This window comes from Anas platyrhynchos, chromosome 3, assembly GCF_047663525.1.
Source record: "Anas platyrhynchos isolate ZD024472 breed Pekin duck chromosome 3, IASCAAS_PekinDuck_T2T, whole genome shotgun sequence".
Classification (NCBI taxonomy): domain Eukaryota; kingdom Metazoa; phylum Chordata; class Aves; order Anseriformes; family Anatidae; genus Anas; species Anas platyrhynchos.
The window spans coordinates 70,747,013-70,763,480 of NC_092589.1; the positions used below are offsets into that span (position 1 = coordinate 70,747,013).

Genomic DNA, 16,468 nt, shown 5'->3' on the forward strand with positions numbered 1-16,468 from the left:
TTTTAGCTTTGCTTCTTTTCTGTACTCATTTTCAATATTATTTTTTAAATGATTTTGAACTATGTTATTTATATAATGGGTATATACATATACAGCATCTATGTGTGCACAAACAGTGATGTATAAAAAATATAACTTCAGAAAATGTATTTGGATTAAAGGACATATATGCATATATTGCCCCTTCCCTGGAGATTATTTGCCCTGTCCCTGGAGGTGTTCAAGGCCAGACTGGACAGAGCCTTGGCCAACCTCATCTAGTGGGTGGCATCCCTGCATGTGGCAGGAGGGTTGGAGTTAGATATCTTTAAGGTCCCTTCCAACCCAAGCCATTCTATGATTCTTTGATTCTATGATGTATTTCATATATAGGGAATAAAGAAACAAAAAAGACATATATCCAATTTTCATACTCTAGTTGATATGTTGGGCTTTGCTTTGTTTCTCTAGAAATTGAACTAAACTTCAAATGGCATGTAGTCTAAAAATAATGAAATAGTGAATAGATAATGAAATAGTGAAGTTCAAAATACATGTTACAAAGTATGATTTTTTCATATGTCAATGTCTACCTTTGTACATAGTACGTTAAGCATGGACGAATGTTTTTAATCCAGAAAATGAACACAAAGTAGCTGAAAAACACAATGTAATTCATTCTTACTGCTTTATTATTAAAGAACCCCTTTTTAATTGCAATGTGGGAGAGTGGAGTTTACTACAAAAAGAAAATGACTTGTCTTTAGAACACAAGAATTTGATCGTGTGCTACTGTTGCCTGCCAACAATGAGCTAAAGAGGTTAATGGATCATAGCTCTGGCAAACAGCCATGCTACCTCCAGCTCAATACGTTTAACTGTGTAATCTGGGTTGAGATTTGGTGCTGTTTGTTTTTTCCTGTTAGTGGCTTTGTTTTAAATCAGGGCATGAGTCGTTGGTAAATAAAAGTTAGATTTTATCTGATCTTTTCCTGAAAACAACACCACTCATCACTGGATTTCCACAGCTGGAGGAACGACGGATAGCAGCAGTGGCCTCCTGCGCTTGGAGGCTCCTTGCTCCACAGGGCACGGGCGTGGAACTTGCGTGGGGAGGAGAAGGAGGGCTGTGGGGATCTTTATTGTTTATTATTATTATTTTTTATTTATTTTTAGGCACAGAAGTTGAGGGAGGGAACTACAGCCGGGAAGGGCAAGCACACCAAAAGTACATAGCTCCCCCTCTCCCATCTTGCACGCTTCTTGGGTACGCTGCTGGAAGAGGCAGGCAGTGGCGGCAGCGTTACAATGCGAATCACAAAGCGAGCAACTTCCAATGCTCTTGTGGCTATTTTGGATTTCTCTCCCGAGAGCAGGCTTTTTTTGGTGTGTGTTGCCCCCCCTCCAACCCTCCCTTTCCATATGATTGTTATAATTATTCTCTCCCTCCCTCCCTTCTCCGCCGGCTCCCCCCTCCCCGCCACGAAACCCGGCAATAAGGATGCACCGTCCTCGGTCCTCTTTCGGCAGGTCATTGCTCTCGGGCTGAAGGTGAGCCGGGATGGGGAAGGAGAAGCGTTTGCAGGAGGAGAAGGAGCACCGCACCGCTGCCCGGCTGAGGCGGGCCCTCGCCGCCTCTTCCTTATTCCGCCGCGGCTGCTCCTGGGGCCCGCCGGCAGCTCCCGGGGGCAACAGCCCCCCAAACCTCTCCGGCCTCGTCCCGGGGAGGCCAGCCTCCGCTTTGCCCGGCGGAGCCCGGCCTCTGCTCGCGGAGGGGCCGCACAGCGCCGGCGGAGGGCCCTGCCCTGCACCTGCCTCGGCGGGCTGGGAGGGAGGAGAGGAAGGAGGGAAGAAGGGAGGGATGGAGGGAGGGAGGAAGGAGGGAGAGAGGGAGGCTCCTCTGTGCGCGGGGAGAGGCTCAGGCTCTCAGCTGGGCGCTCCCGGCAGCTGCTGCCGTGCTGCACCGCGGGCGGTGGCGGCTCCCAGCGCGGCGGGAGCGCGCCTGTGCCGCGGGACCGCAGAGCTTCGAGGCGGGGGGCTCGGAGCTCAGCCGGGAAGTACAGCCAGAGAGTTGCGCTGTTTTCTGTTTCTAATTTTCCTTTTTGTTTCTTTTTTTTTTTTTTTTGGCTATTAAGCTTTTTTATACATATTATTTTTAACCCACCCCCCCCCTTCACCCCCCGCCCCGCTCCCACCCGACTGCGGTGCGTGTGCCACCAGGGGAGGATGCGCGGCTCCCCCAGCTCCAGCCCCGGCAGCTCCGGCCGCGGCGGCGGGTCGCGGGGGGCCGCGGAGGGCCGCGGGGCCGGGGGCGTGCTGAGCCGCACCTGGCCGCGCCGTGCTGCGCCCCCCCAACTCCGCCACCTCTCCCCACTGCCCCTCGCTGCCTGAGTGCGCGCTCGGCCGTGCCCGGCAGCGCACGCACCGAGGCACTCACTCACTGACTAGCAGCACTCTGCTGAGCTGCCCAGGCTGCCGAGCAGCGCCGCCAGGAGCCCCTTTCCTTCCTTCCTCCCTCCTTCCCTCCCTCCTCCTACTCCTCCTTCTCCTCCTTCTCCTCCCTCGCTCCCGCCGCTCTGGAGGATGCCCGGTAAGTAGCGGCGAGGACCAGCACCTCTGCCGGTGCGTGATCTCACGGCTTAGGGACCGCTTTATAATGCTGCCGCCCGCCGGGGGGGGGCGCGGGGGGAAGAGGGGAGGGGAGAGGAGATGACAGCAATCCGAGGCGGGAGGCGGTGGGGCTGGCCGGGTGCTCCTCAGAAGGACTTTTAGCTGCGCTCCCGGGGTTCGGATGTGGGCGCCGAGGGACGGGGTCCGTTCGCCGCAGCGGGCACCGGCCGGGGCGGGGGCGCCTCGCCTGCGCTGCGGGCTGTCGCCTGCTGCATCGTGGTGAGTACGGGGCTCCGAGCCGCTCCGGAGTCCCTAGGGGACGGAGGAGAGGTGGAGGATGCCTTGCCGGGCTGGGGGCCCTCGGAGGTGGCTCCGCTCCGCGCTTTGCCGGAGCCGGGGCTCGGAGCGCACGGTGCCCCCGGTGCGCACCGGGGCCGGTGTCCTGCTCTCCGTGCCTCGGTTTTGGAGGCGTCCCCTGGGGTTGCCGGCGGGGTCCGGTGTTTTTGGAGCCCGGAGCTCCTCACCTGCCGAGGGAGGCGGCCAGGTGCCCCGGCACCGCTGTCACACCGTGCCCGCCGCTCCCCTGCCCCTGTCCCGTGCCGTGGGCTCCAAAAGCGGCCGTCCCCCAGGGAAGGAAGGCTCGATGTTTGCAAAACGCTCGCCGTCGACTCAGCGCACAGCGGTGCTGAGCTGGGGCTTGCGCACGGCCAACTCCTCGCAGCCCGGCGTCCCAGCCCGCTGCCGGAGTGCCAGAGGGCAGCGGGGCTTTGCTTCGGCTGCACCGCCGGGCGTGATGTGCAGGAAAGGCAGACAAAAGCTGGTGGGTGCTGCAGGTCGAAAAGTGGGCTTTAGTAAAGTGGATTTTGGTAAAATGTTTTTCTTACTTTTAACTTTGACAATGACGTCTTTTCTCACTGCATTTTGCAAACTGGGCACGATCACTCTCCCATTGACTTCAGAGAAAGAAGGTTTTGGCCAATGCAGAGTACTTTTCAAATGAAGGGGACTGGGCAGAAGGCTGTGAGAAGGTGAAGTGAGAGAGATGCATAAAAGAAACTTCATTTCAAAAAGATAGCCTTTTTAACCAAAGAGATTTAGCTGCACTCAGCCGGAAATATTTTCTGGATTGTCATTCCCACTTTGCAATGAACAAGTACCAGGATGATTTCTTGATGTGTTTGACGTCAAGATGGACTGAAGCCCATTGTTTTACACACAGACATTACAAAATATTATCAGATTCACACCTTATACTATTATGGTGTTGTATATCTTTTTTCTTACTAAAATGTTAGAAGCACTGGGAGACCAGATCCAAGACTCTCTGAGGCTACTGGATGGGTTTGCACTGACTTCAGTGGCCTGTGGATCAGGCCCAGAAAGGTTCAGTAGAGAGGTAATAGGAGAGATGTGAAGAAAAGTGTGAGGAAAGGTGTTGCATAAGCATTTAACTCATGAGCAGCCTCCCTCTAGGGAGGAGAAAATCTAAATGTGCATTACTTTCTTATTCAGTTTTAAAGAACTCTTTCACAACACAGATACAAATAAGAAATAATGCTTCTGTTTAATAATTAAAATGTCCATATTCATATGGCCTGTAAATAAGATTTTATGAAGAAAAAAAAAAAAAAGAAGATCCATTAGCAAATGGAAGTTATAGTTCACTGAACATCTTCTGTTCAGTGCAGTATTTAGACTTATTTAGAATAGTCAGATATATAATTAAATATAGTATAAAAAATGACATTTGAATATAATGGCAAAAGTTATTCTTACTCCCGTAACCTGACTAACCTCTCACTTGGTTGGAATGTATTTAAAAAGGAAGTGTGAAGAAATGCTTTTATTTTACCTTATTTTCAAATCTGAGTGCTGAAAGAACCCCAAAAATACTGCTAGTTGTCCACAACTTGTCAAGTATCAGAATTATGACCATATCTCATGAAGACTTTGACTATTACATTGTGATAAATAAGTGTTTCTTAAGAATAATAACCTTTCTCAGTTAAGGTTCAATAATAATGTTTCTGTACTGTGTGTGTGTGTTAATAGGCGAGTGTAGAAAAACTTTGAGGTACTGCATTTCTCCTTCAGTTTTGTTTGTAAGCATCTGGTAAATTTGTCATTGGTGATTGAACAGAATGTAACACACTATGAACAGATTAAGATGTTCATGTTACAAAGGATTTTAAAAAAAAAAAAACACTCTAGAATGGACAAATGCTTCACTGGTTATTTCTTTTGCTTCTTGCCTTGTAATTATATAGGGGAGATGAAAAATCCTTCCTCATATGTCATATTCATTTCTGATTTTCCTATGAAGTCAAACGTGCCTTTTATCACATATCATATATGGGAGTGGAGGATACATATTTTATGGGACACATTATGGAAAAAAATTTATTCTGAATTTCTTTGTTGTTTCTTTTCTCTACTCTATCTGCTCTTTACTCACACACCATAATGCCACAATTTTTGCTGATAGTATTTCAATTTAAAGTCAAATGTAAAAATATAATTATTACATATTAAGAGTTTGGGGCCACTTGGTGGTGGTGGTGGTTGTAGTTGATTGTCAGTTTGTTGTTGTTTTGGTTTGTTTGTTTGTTTATTTTGTGGTTCAAATCTATCTTTATTTCTCTTTCCTTGTTTGGATGAGGAGAGTCAGTAGTTCACAAAATTATGATACATACTTAAATAAATCTTCTGTTTTGTCCTGAGAGCCATTGGTGTGAAATTCTATATTCTTTTCACTTTGATGTTTCAGTATTTCCTCCTCATATGTGCATGTGGGAATACAGCCAGATTTTCTTGTGGACAGCATCTGCAAAATAGAAAGTTTTTTTTGTTTGTTTGTTTGGTTTTAGTTTTACCTGTAACTGAAGAGTATGTAAAATTTGAGTATGTAAGGCAGAGTCAAAGGAAACCAGATAATGAAGTACAGAGAACCACTTGGAGAACATTTTGAATTCCTGTTGCTCACTTCTAGCATCTTTATAACCTCATCTTGTTTAACAAGGATAACTTACTCACTTGTAGTGTCTTTATAAACCTCACCCTGCAGAACAAGTGCTGCTTATCTTAATTCAGATATCTCTTTTTCTAGGCTACTACAATTTTGCTGTCATTTTCTTGACTCTGAAACATGTTTATGGCATTGTATTACCGTGTTATTAAGTGAACAGTCACAGGTGTTTACAGGTCTCCGTGTTCAAATATAGGAAATAATCATGATGAGATTATTTAAAGCTGACTTTGTGATTATTACATCTCTAAAAAACTTTTTCAAAATAAATTTTATCATTTGTTAATGACAGAAGACAATTGTCAGATAATTTATTTAGACTATATTCTTATATCCAGCAATTTAAGAACAAAAAGCTTCCACTGTAGCTCAAATCAATCAAAATATTGGTTTTAGGTTATACATTGTACATATGGAACCTGGCATGTAAAGCAGATGGTATGTAAAATTATTCATAGCATGTCTGGAGAACCATACAATATCCAAATGCAGTGCAACAGAACGTGGAAAGAGTGCCACATTCGCATGTAACTTAAAATATCAGTCACTGGCCTATGTCTAGTCTCAACTGCACTTCGTTTTCATGTGTGTATGTGTTTGTGCAGGTACATGTGTTCAATTTTTTCTTACTTCATTCAAGACCTTTCCTTTATAGGTCTTCCCTAGAAAAGTGTTCAGGCTGAAATGATACGGCATTGACTGAATGAAATAAAGGTGGATATAGAAGAAAAACTAGTTTGGCTTAGTTATAGTTTACAATGCAGTTGCACAAAAATTTAAAAAAGAACAGAACAGAAGTTTTAGTCTTGTAAAAAAAAATAGCCAAACATCATTTTCTAACAAGACTGGGTTCATCTGTATTATTTATGAATTTCATTTGCCCATTCCAGCAATAGTACTTATTAGTACTTCTGGCCTATTACATAAATACTGTTAGCACCACACATTCTCTCTCTCAAGTATTACAAATCTGTAAGTTCAACTTTTCTTCCTGAAAAAAAAAAAAAAAAAAAAAAAAAAAAAAAAAAACAATTACTGTGCTTTGTTAACATAGAAGATTAAATGATCATTGCAGAAAGATTCACATCATCAAAACCCTTAAATAAATATTAGTTTTTTAGTTAACATTTGCTAACCTGAAAGGGACCTAATCACACACAGAGTTTTGTTGTACACAGATGTTTTCCTGACCAATGACCATGAAAAGCAATATTTTTCCAAAGTTTATTCAAGTGTTTAAATGTGTGCTTATGAAATATAGTCAGTCACGCATCTCTCTCTCTCCCTCTCTCTCATTGGCAGGGGAAAAGTTTGAAATGTTTCTACTTAAAATAGATAAATAAATAATTGTATATAAGTGCTGCAAGCCATTAACTATTTTAAAAAGATTTGGGTAGCAATAGTCTTTGATGATATTTCTAAACCAAATGAGCTATAATAGACAAGATCTGAAAGATGAAGTTTGTAATGAAAGATTGCCACAAAATAAATTCTAAATGTCTGGAACCAATATTATACAAGGTAGACTTTACTAGCTATTTTTTTTAAGGTTCAGCCATTTTTCAAGGAGGCAAATTTAAGGAATGACCCCCTGTTTAAACTGTTGAATATCCCCAAATATTTTAATATTTTAAAAGTTTTAAAGCTACCTGAGTTGGTATAGAATGTCTTATGCTACAAAAAAAAAAAGTTAATTCCTGGTACTATTCATGCCCTGGCACCTTTAGTCCATATGCGTCTTCTTGTTTACAAGCAAATGTTGCTTGAGAAAATATAAATTTCTGGGGGATTAAAGTAGCAAATTTACCCTGATATGTTACAGAACAGTGTCTATCAATCCATTCCTTTTGGAGTTGAAAGAACTTCTATCCATTCAAATCATTTTAACACAATCTTGTATTATAACGGCTTGAACAATCTTGACTGCACATAGTTGCTGGAGTCTCCAAAGGGCTGTCATAAATAAAACTATTAGACTTTATTGTAGCAGACAAATATTCAAAATCTACCAAGGGATGACAGGGTTTTGCATTGAAGCACAAATCGCTACAAAATGTCTGTGAATACTAAAAAATGATTGGTAGAAGGACATCATGAACCAATTTATAATCTACATATATATGTGCTATTTTTTTCTTTAAAAGTATATAAAGGAAATATTAATATTAATGGATTAATCCTATATATAATTAATTGGAAACTGAGCCAATGAATAAAGGATTTGTCCTCTACAACGGTTACTTTAGCTTGCTCAGCAGCATGTAAACTTTCTACACTAGCTGACAGACTCTCAACTTAAATCAAAACCTCCCTTTGCAACCTGGCATTGCTACTATGATGACAGCATCAGAAAACTGGCATCTCATGGGAGTCAGTTTACATCAATGGAAATGGATTTACTCTTCAACCTAGATTCTGTGCAGACAGGTTTGTTTTCATTTTTCCTCTTACCACATGTAAGAAGAAAGTATGTACTATGTACCACATAATACAGAAGGCATGGCTTTTGCCAGAAATGCAGATACAACTGAGTTTGGCAAAAAACTTAACTGAACTTAGAGACAAATTTTGAAATAGTAGAGACATGGCAAACTGAGGTTAAAATATACACTGATTAGTTTTGTTTTGTTTTATTTCATGAGAGGAAAAATATATTCTTTCATAAAAAAATCTTTAAGACAGAAGTAAAATGGAAAAATTAAAGCAACTGAGGTTAAAAATAAAATTACAAAAGTTAAGTTACCTAACATGTTCCTGCCACAGGAACAGTAACTAAAGATAGTAGGTTGGGAGCTTCAAAAGAAGATAAAAGACAGAAAATAACCATTTTGTGTCTTGGAAATCTAGATGGCCCCAGAAGATTTTATGTGTATCTGCATACACATTTATCTATGTATTTATACACACTCTTTTCTTTTTCAGTATAAAAATATGCATAATTTTCAACTTTGTTATTGTCTGGTTTCCTCATCCCTAGCAGGAATTTGCTGTTTGTTCTTTCTTTCTGAACAAGAAGGCATGGAGGAAGATGTGACAGCACAATAAATAGCTGAGAGTGGTTAAACTCTTTCCTGAAGGTAAAACAACAGGGTCCAATGGTTCTCCTGCAGAATGTTTTCAACCCAAGGCTATAAATAATATCCAGTGCAGACAAAAATAAAAAATAGAAAATCCCCTAATCCCAAAAAAGGAGAAAACAAAATGAATCTTCACTTCAGTGTCTGAAGCCAGCGTTACACTATGTCCTGAAAAACATGAAACTGAAAGATCTTTTCCCAGCTACAAGCTAGTGTCATCTAAAATCACAGTCAAGATCTTCCTTCTATGGCTCAAAAAACAGCTATAATCTTATATGGAAGAGCCAGGAAAGAAGGAAAGATCATCCCTGAATGCAATGTGCAGAAAAATAGATGATATATTTAACACTATACTCAATTTAACAAGTAAATACCATTTTTAACATCTATTTCTGATGTTGAAAAAGCAGTTACCTGAATTGAGTGGAGTTAACTCTGGCATGATGACAGAAGATTTTGAAAAAATTATTTTAAATAATTTCCTGCTGCACATCTTCACCTTATCAATAGCTGTATAAGTATAAATAATGGCAGAGGTGGCAGCAAATCTCTACTATTTCTAATTCCACATTCCTAGGATTCACATTAATCCTAAAAGGATTAATCTGCAATGTAAAGTAAAAGAGATTTGCATTAGGGAAAAAGTCTATTGATATAGTATAGAGTATATGAGTAGAGTTACACAACATGTATTTGTATTCTGGTGGAAAATTATATTCCTGAATGAAGTAAAATATGGCTAAAATAATCTACTAGAATCTTTTTTGATAAATAGCTCTAAAAGAGAAAATATGACTGATTAGCTAATTACCAACCAGTCAGTCTTCACTCAGAGGTAGAAATAATTTGAGAATTAATGAAAATTCCTTCTAGGATTAGAAGCTCACAGTTTACATATACCAAAAAGTTCTGGTTACATTTGACATTACTATCCTCTCTTTCATAGTGGTTTCTAATCTAAGAATGAAATGTGCTTCCTTTATATATAACCAAAGTACTCAGGCTTCAAAAAGGTGAATCATGCAATTATGGAAAATGAAATACAGTCCTTCACTCAGGACTTTCCTCACATAAAATTCAGGACTGATTGCTTATGGTTGCTTTCCCAGCAGCTCCTTCATGACTGCTTTGAGGTAGATCCAGGTAAATATGAATCAACAGCTGTTTCTTCCCTTATATATCAGACCTATGGTCCTGTAACTGCTAGCCTCTCCTGGAGGCTAGCACAGACTGTTTATGATGCAGGTGTTTGGAGAGACATTTTTTGATACTTCCCTTTTACACAACTTACTAGCAAGAAACAACAAAGGATATATTTCATGACATAAGCCTTACTTACCAGCTTTATACCTACACAGAAATAGTTTTCTTTAACAAAAAAAAAAAAAAAAAGAGAGAAAAAGAAAAAAATAAAAAAAAAAAGAGTTGAAAAAGATTTTTCTGTTGTTTAGATTTGACAACTGTCTTCTTCTTGGACAAAGAAAACCAGAAACTTTTGTGGTTTGTTTGCTTCAGAACCAAAAACATGTATATGCTACTTCAGTATGTGTATATCATTTTCCTTTTCTGTTTTTCTTGCTGGAGAAGCAGGGAGAAATTCAGTGAGAAAAAGAAAAAAAAAAAAGCATAAATTTTTTAATCTTTTTTTTTTTTCTTTTGCACATGGTAAAAATATCTGCTTAATCCCACTTTATTCTTTCATTATTTTGAAAATATTCTGTATTAAATTTAAAAATAAATGATATCAATGAAAATTGGAGTAAACATTTTTTTTTTATTATTTCAAAAGTCTTGTCTTTGAAAACATTTTAGTCAGCTCCGATGAAAAGCAGGGAGTTGGTTGAAATTCCTTTGTTGTATGATTTTTCAGACTTAAATCCTTTGAAACCAAAGCTGTCTGTAGAAAAGGTGTGTTTTCATGTTTTCTGTGTGCTGTGATGATAAACTAATTAAAGGTATACTTTTTATTTCTTTTTATTTTTCCCAGCTATAAAATGATTATTTGTAAAAAATAATAAGAAACTGAAAAAAAAAAAAAAAAAAAAAAAAAAACACTACAAAATACTGACACAAGACTCTTGATTTGTCCCTAATCATAATGTTTTATTTCTAAATTTTAATATTTTTAAAGTCATTTTAAAACTTCCAAAAATAATTTTAAAAACTCTGAATGTGTTTCTGGTGAGTAGAATACCTTTTATTTTGTTCTAGAGCACACATCTCTAGAATAGATCACATTTTTGTCTGCTGGATCACAAGAAACTATGATCCTTGGAAAGGTAAGCAGGTGCTTTCCTGGAAAGGTACTAGTTAGTGAAGTGTTGATTATTATTTTATTCCTGAATGCAACTCATATAATGAGGAAGACTTTAGGTGATAACAGAAAGAAAGGAACAAGAAAGTGTTCTTGTTTGGTTGATTGTTGTTGTTTTGCCATAAATAAAGAAAACAGTGAGTAGGAAATCAAACATATCTTTCTAACAAGTTTAAGAGGGAAATGTCCTCTGACCATGCAGTATTTAGGCTCAGGATGTAGATATTAAAAGACAATTAGTTGCCATTTGGAAAGAAATCTAATTTGCCTTGCTTACCGCTTCAGGAATTTAAGTTTAATATATGTTGCTTATGTGACTTGACAACGTATCAGTAAGTCATGCTTATAAATGAGACAGCTTGCTCCTGATCTGGGATGTATACCAGCACCAGTGCACTGGATCAGTATGGAATACACAGCATGGGGAGACACAGCACAGTCCCCAGCACAGTGATAGGCAGAAGCTGGCCACTCACTTATGTTTATCCCCCAGGGACACATGAGAACAGATTTGTCAGGGTTTCTCTCTTTTATTCCAGTAATAATTAGACCATAAGTGGAAAAATTTACTGTTGGCCGCAGCACATTGTTGATTGGAAGTGTGGATTTTATTTTTTCCTATTACAACTGCATTTCTGTTCTTTGCTTATATTTTATGATTGAATAACACAAGGCATCCCTCTAGCCTTGATGTCAGCTAATCATGGCCACTTCCATATGGTTAAACTCTTGTAGCCTCCGGAGCACAGGCTGCAACTAACCTGCCTCTTGGGAGCCATCCCAAGTCTGGGCATGCGCCCTGGCCGTGCCCAGAAAGCCCTTGGGAAGCAGCTGGTCAAGCAGCCAGGATCAAATGAGGCATTGCCTTGAAAAAAAAATGTATTAAACATATTTTAGAAAACAAGAGTTGATCATGGACTATCTAATTCACTTGCATAGTTGTAGTCGTAATAGTATTTAGGTCAGTATAAGAGCTCCATATACATACATATTTTATTTATTTATTTATTTATTTATTTATTTATTTTTCTGAATGAGAATGAGCTCCACTGATTTAAGTTGTGCTATTACAGCAGAGCATGACATTTTTATAAATCATGTAAAACAGGCTTAATATTTATTTGTAAATAGCCATCAACTGTGGTATGTACATCAGTGTTCTGAGAGTACCAGAAGATTTAAACGTGATAAAATGTTTTAGGAAATGATAGCTCCTTTTCTGCAGTTTCTATTTATAGTTGTTTCTTATTGAATGCTGAAGTCAGTTTGTTGAGAAATTGCTGTTATAGGAAAGTTATTGTCTACAGTACATTTGTTGTCAGAATTTTGTAAAGCATTGAAAAACCTGTTTTAGAAAAGTAAGAGTACAAGCACTTCTTAAAGATATATTAATAACTTTTGCCAGAGAATACAAATGTAGACAGAAATGCTTGATTGGTAGTATATTCCGTATTCTGTGTGTCAGAAAAAAAATCATGTCAAACATTTTAAGGTGCTGTCTCAGAAATCAAACTCCTTCAAGCTTTAAAATACAGACACCCTCAGCTAACAGTGAAAATTAAGCTTACTAAGGCAGTTGGATAAACTTTTAATAAGTAAATGCACAACACTGGACAAATTGCATAAAAAAATAATACTTCATTTAATTATGGAGGAAAAATACCCTCATTTTTACTTGTTCTTATCACAAGTTTTCATTTCTTGGTATTTAGCATCACTGTTACTTATTTTGCAACATCTACAAGTCACCTTTTTTACTCTTTCTTCATATTTTACTGCTGAGCTTCAGCAAAGTTTTATGAGTGTTTCATGGATGTGGGGCAACACAACCTGAAAAATACTGAAAACATATCTGGCTGTGGGTAAATCAAAGCGTCTTACATGAAGCCCAGGAGATACTCTGCTTCTCACTGCTAATCCTTCAGTACCATTTTTGTGGTTCATGGACTAAATATAAAAATTACAGTGCTCCTGCGGGAAAGTCTCCTATCAGAGAGAGGACTTTCCAATAGCAAAATAATGGCCTCCAACTATTATGACTGCAGGTATGTGGTTATACCAAGTCCTGGGGCCAAGGTCATGAGGTTCTGGTGGCTTTTCTGGACAATGCTTTAAGTCAGAGCTCATGGAGGTTGCATTGATTTAATACCTTTGGTGATTTGAACTTGGGAGGGAGAACAAACCTAAATCTTTTAGCCATTTCGTTCTCTTGAGTGAGGCTTTTAGGATTTTATCTCTCAGGGGAGTTTCAAGGAGTCTTGACTTTACCATTGTGTAAGCACATATATAAGCTACCTGGTGGACATAACCTACAAAAACATGGATCTGAATCTGATAAACAGACAACAGTCAAATAGACAACAGTCAAATATCAGTTTCAGTATTCAGCAGGAGCTATTTGGATAGAAAATTCAAATTAAGCATATCAGGATTCTGAAATCAGATTTGTTTTAGAGGTCTGCATGATATATAAATCACTTTACTTTTCTCTTGTAATCACCGAGTTCCCTAAAATCCTTTTTTTTTGGAAAATCCTGTGTCATATGCAATTCCATATACATATTTAAACATAAAAGCATAGTAATAGATATGGTAAGATTCCTGGTATAAAATCTGATAAAAAAAGGTACTGTAAGATTATGATATACTTGTTGACACTGATTTTTAATTTGTTCTTAAATATATATTGTACACACTCACACCAAAACATAAGTGCATTTTATCTGAAGGTAGAGGAAGTAATAATTACAGAGAAATGAAAATGTTCTTAAAAGTTTAACTTATTTATCAGTGATACTTTAAAAAGAATAGTTAAATAAATAGCTGTCAAACTGTCCTGGAGCTTCTTTTGGTGTGTGGCTGAAGCCTGTCTAGAAACCACAGATGTGTTTCATGTTCTAAAGAACATCCTGCCCCTGGCATCTTGCTGTAAGGCCCCTGGTGTCCCTGTCTTTCCCTTCTCTCCCTTCAGTGGGGTCTGCAAGTATGATAGCTCCCAGCTGGTAACTCCAAGTTATACAGTCCAGGGTAAGAAAAAACTCCTACCAAACGATGACTCATGGATAGCTGGTCTCAAACTGGGACCAGACAGAGACTTTACCACAAGCTTGAGATTTCCTTAAACATATGTCTCTCAAAAATAATGCCTTTTCATCCAGACCGTTTATTGTAAAAAGCTACAAAAGCACACTCTAGTTCTGCAAATCTCCCTGGAGACTACCTCAATCTTGAAACATTGTCACTTGTGGCATTAATATAAGCATCTAGTCAATGTTTCAGTCTATGCTATAAAGGTACTTTGGACAGATATTAGGTTGAGACATCCACTGAGAAAGATTGAGATGAATTTGGTGACAATATCATACTGGTGCCAACAGCTTCTTATAAGCTACAAGGCAGTGCATGTTCCTTCTGAAAAAGCAGCTGTTGCTTTGGCCAAAATTGTTCCTCCCTCTCAATTGCTCTTTGTGTGCAGTAGGCCTGACCGACCCCTGCAAACTAACCTTGAAGCTGCCATTATGGTAATGGAGACCTACCTCTTCGACTGGTCCTGCAACCATTTAGCATCCTCTCGCAAAATTGTCCTAGACCAGCTGTGTCAGCTGCCACTTCAAAAGTGATCCTGTCTGATTATAACTCAAAATGTAACTCTGTCATACATACACTTAGTGCAGTATGTTTCTTAAAAGGCACTTTAATCAGCTGGCATTTTAGTCTGTAGGCCTCTGGGGGTCAGGCTGAAAAATTACACTAATGCTGGACTCACTTTGATATCCTGGGCAACCTTCTGAATTTTAAGTAACTATCCTCAGAAGGCCATACTTTTCAAAAATTATCTTTAAGTCTGCACAGAGAATTTTGAGCTCAGTTCAGCTAATAGCACATTGATATGCAGGCTAAAATTAATAAAAATGTAGGGTAAGAGTCTGAATTTATAGATACAAGCAGTTATTTTAGTGTTCATTATCTAAGTATCTGCCCTGTCGATTGTTAAGTATTTGATTTCAATGTTACCATAATTTTAACATTTGCATCTGAATAAACCATTCTGCTTTTTTTTTTTTTTTTTTTTTTTTTTTTTAACTGCCTACTCAGATATGTGGGATTACTCTCAAACCCTTATAGAAAATTATCCTTTTATAATCTGGAATTATGCAAAGATTAACACCCTCTTTGTCTTGAGAAAGTAATTTCTGTATAAGTATTTTACATGCATTTTCTCCAGTATTTTCACTTCTCCTGGTGCCCCACCTTATCCTTTTACTGATTCTTATCATGTAGTGATTCTCATGTCCTCCAGCCCATATTTTACAGATTCTTCCGTTGTGGGCTCTTCAATTGCACAAGTATTGCTGAAACTTTGTCATTCAGCCCAACCCACTGGGTTCCTCCTCTGGTCCTCTCCTTCCTCTTCCTGTCTGACCCTGCTCTTGCCCTCAGAATATTTCCAAACCACAGATTGCAGTGGGCATCCAGCCATAGAATGGGACCAGCTTTTGGGCACAAAATAAACCGTACTGCTTCCAGGCAAGGAGTGCAACCCATTAGCCATCTGTTCTGCTGGATCGTTAGGGATAAAGGCTACCCAGAGGTAGTTTTAACAAGGCCTTGAGCAACTGTACCTTTCTGTTTTATCTGAACTGTCTCTTGTTGATAGCCTTAGAGGTGTGTTAGATCTAACCTTCTCAATATTGAAATCAAATTCTGAAAAACTGGAAACAGTTCCCAGCTCACAGCACATCTTACTCAGTTTGACTGGAGTGGTTCTCCTCTGGGAAGGGGTCTTTTTGAGCCAGAGGGAAAAGGAGAATGAGCTCAATATATTCCTTGTTCTACCAGCTGCCACCAAATGTATTTATCTTCCCTCCAAGGAACCATGAGTCCAAATCCATTCACACTGCACACCCTGATGAGACAGAGTGACATCTTCCATCACAGGTGATGAGGCTGTAGTTCCAATCTCTCTTTCTTTATCACATTTAATGAAGAATGCCAAAACAGATGTGTTTCACTGTTGTGCTTTCAGGGGTAGAATGAAGTAAAAGTTTAAGATGGCTGCTACAGTCTCATAGCATGTGAGAAAAAAGAGATTCTCTAGTTTCTCAGATAAGTCACAGAGCCAGAGTCTTTTCTGAGTACTCCAGCAAGCTCTAGGGAAAAAAAAAAAAAAATAATAATAATAAAAAGGTTAACAATTATCCATATACTCTGTGTTGGAAAAAGATTATTAATTTTGAAATATGTCCAGCCCTTCTCCAGTTAGCAAAGAGTTTCTAGAATGTTTCTTTGGTTCCTTCTAAGGTCGTGTGTCTTATTTTTAGATTGACAGCAAACTGTGCCTGGCAGTGACATCTGCAAGCTATTCTTTCTGGGACTGAATGGTTGCTTTTGTGCTAGATGTGTGATTCATAATACACCAGTTCTGCTCTTTGACTAGAAGGAGGGCAGGACTTGCTTCAGAGG

At 39.3% G+C, this 16,468-nt stretch overlaps 1 protein-coding gene across 4 annotated transcripts in view; it reads left to right on the forward strand.

The window, feature by feature from the left end:
* Positions 1 to 628: 628 nt before the first annotated feature.
* The window catches only part of HS3ST5 (heparan sulfate-glucosamine 3-sulfotransferase 5), a 195,183-nt gene continuing 179,343 nt past the window's right edge, over positions 629 to 16,468 (forward strand). For 2 of the 4 annotated variants that reach the window (XM_072036093.1, XM_038177185.2), the window contains exon 1: positions 2,712 to 2,868. The gene's annotated coding sequence lies outside the window, so the exon portion shown is untranslated. Of the gene's footprint in view, positions 1,531 to 2,128; positions 2,570 to 2,711; positions 2,869 to 16,468 lie in introns of those variants that run through there. The other 2 variants (XM_038177187.2, XM_038177186.2) reach the window with 2 other exon arrangements.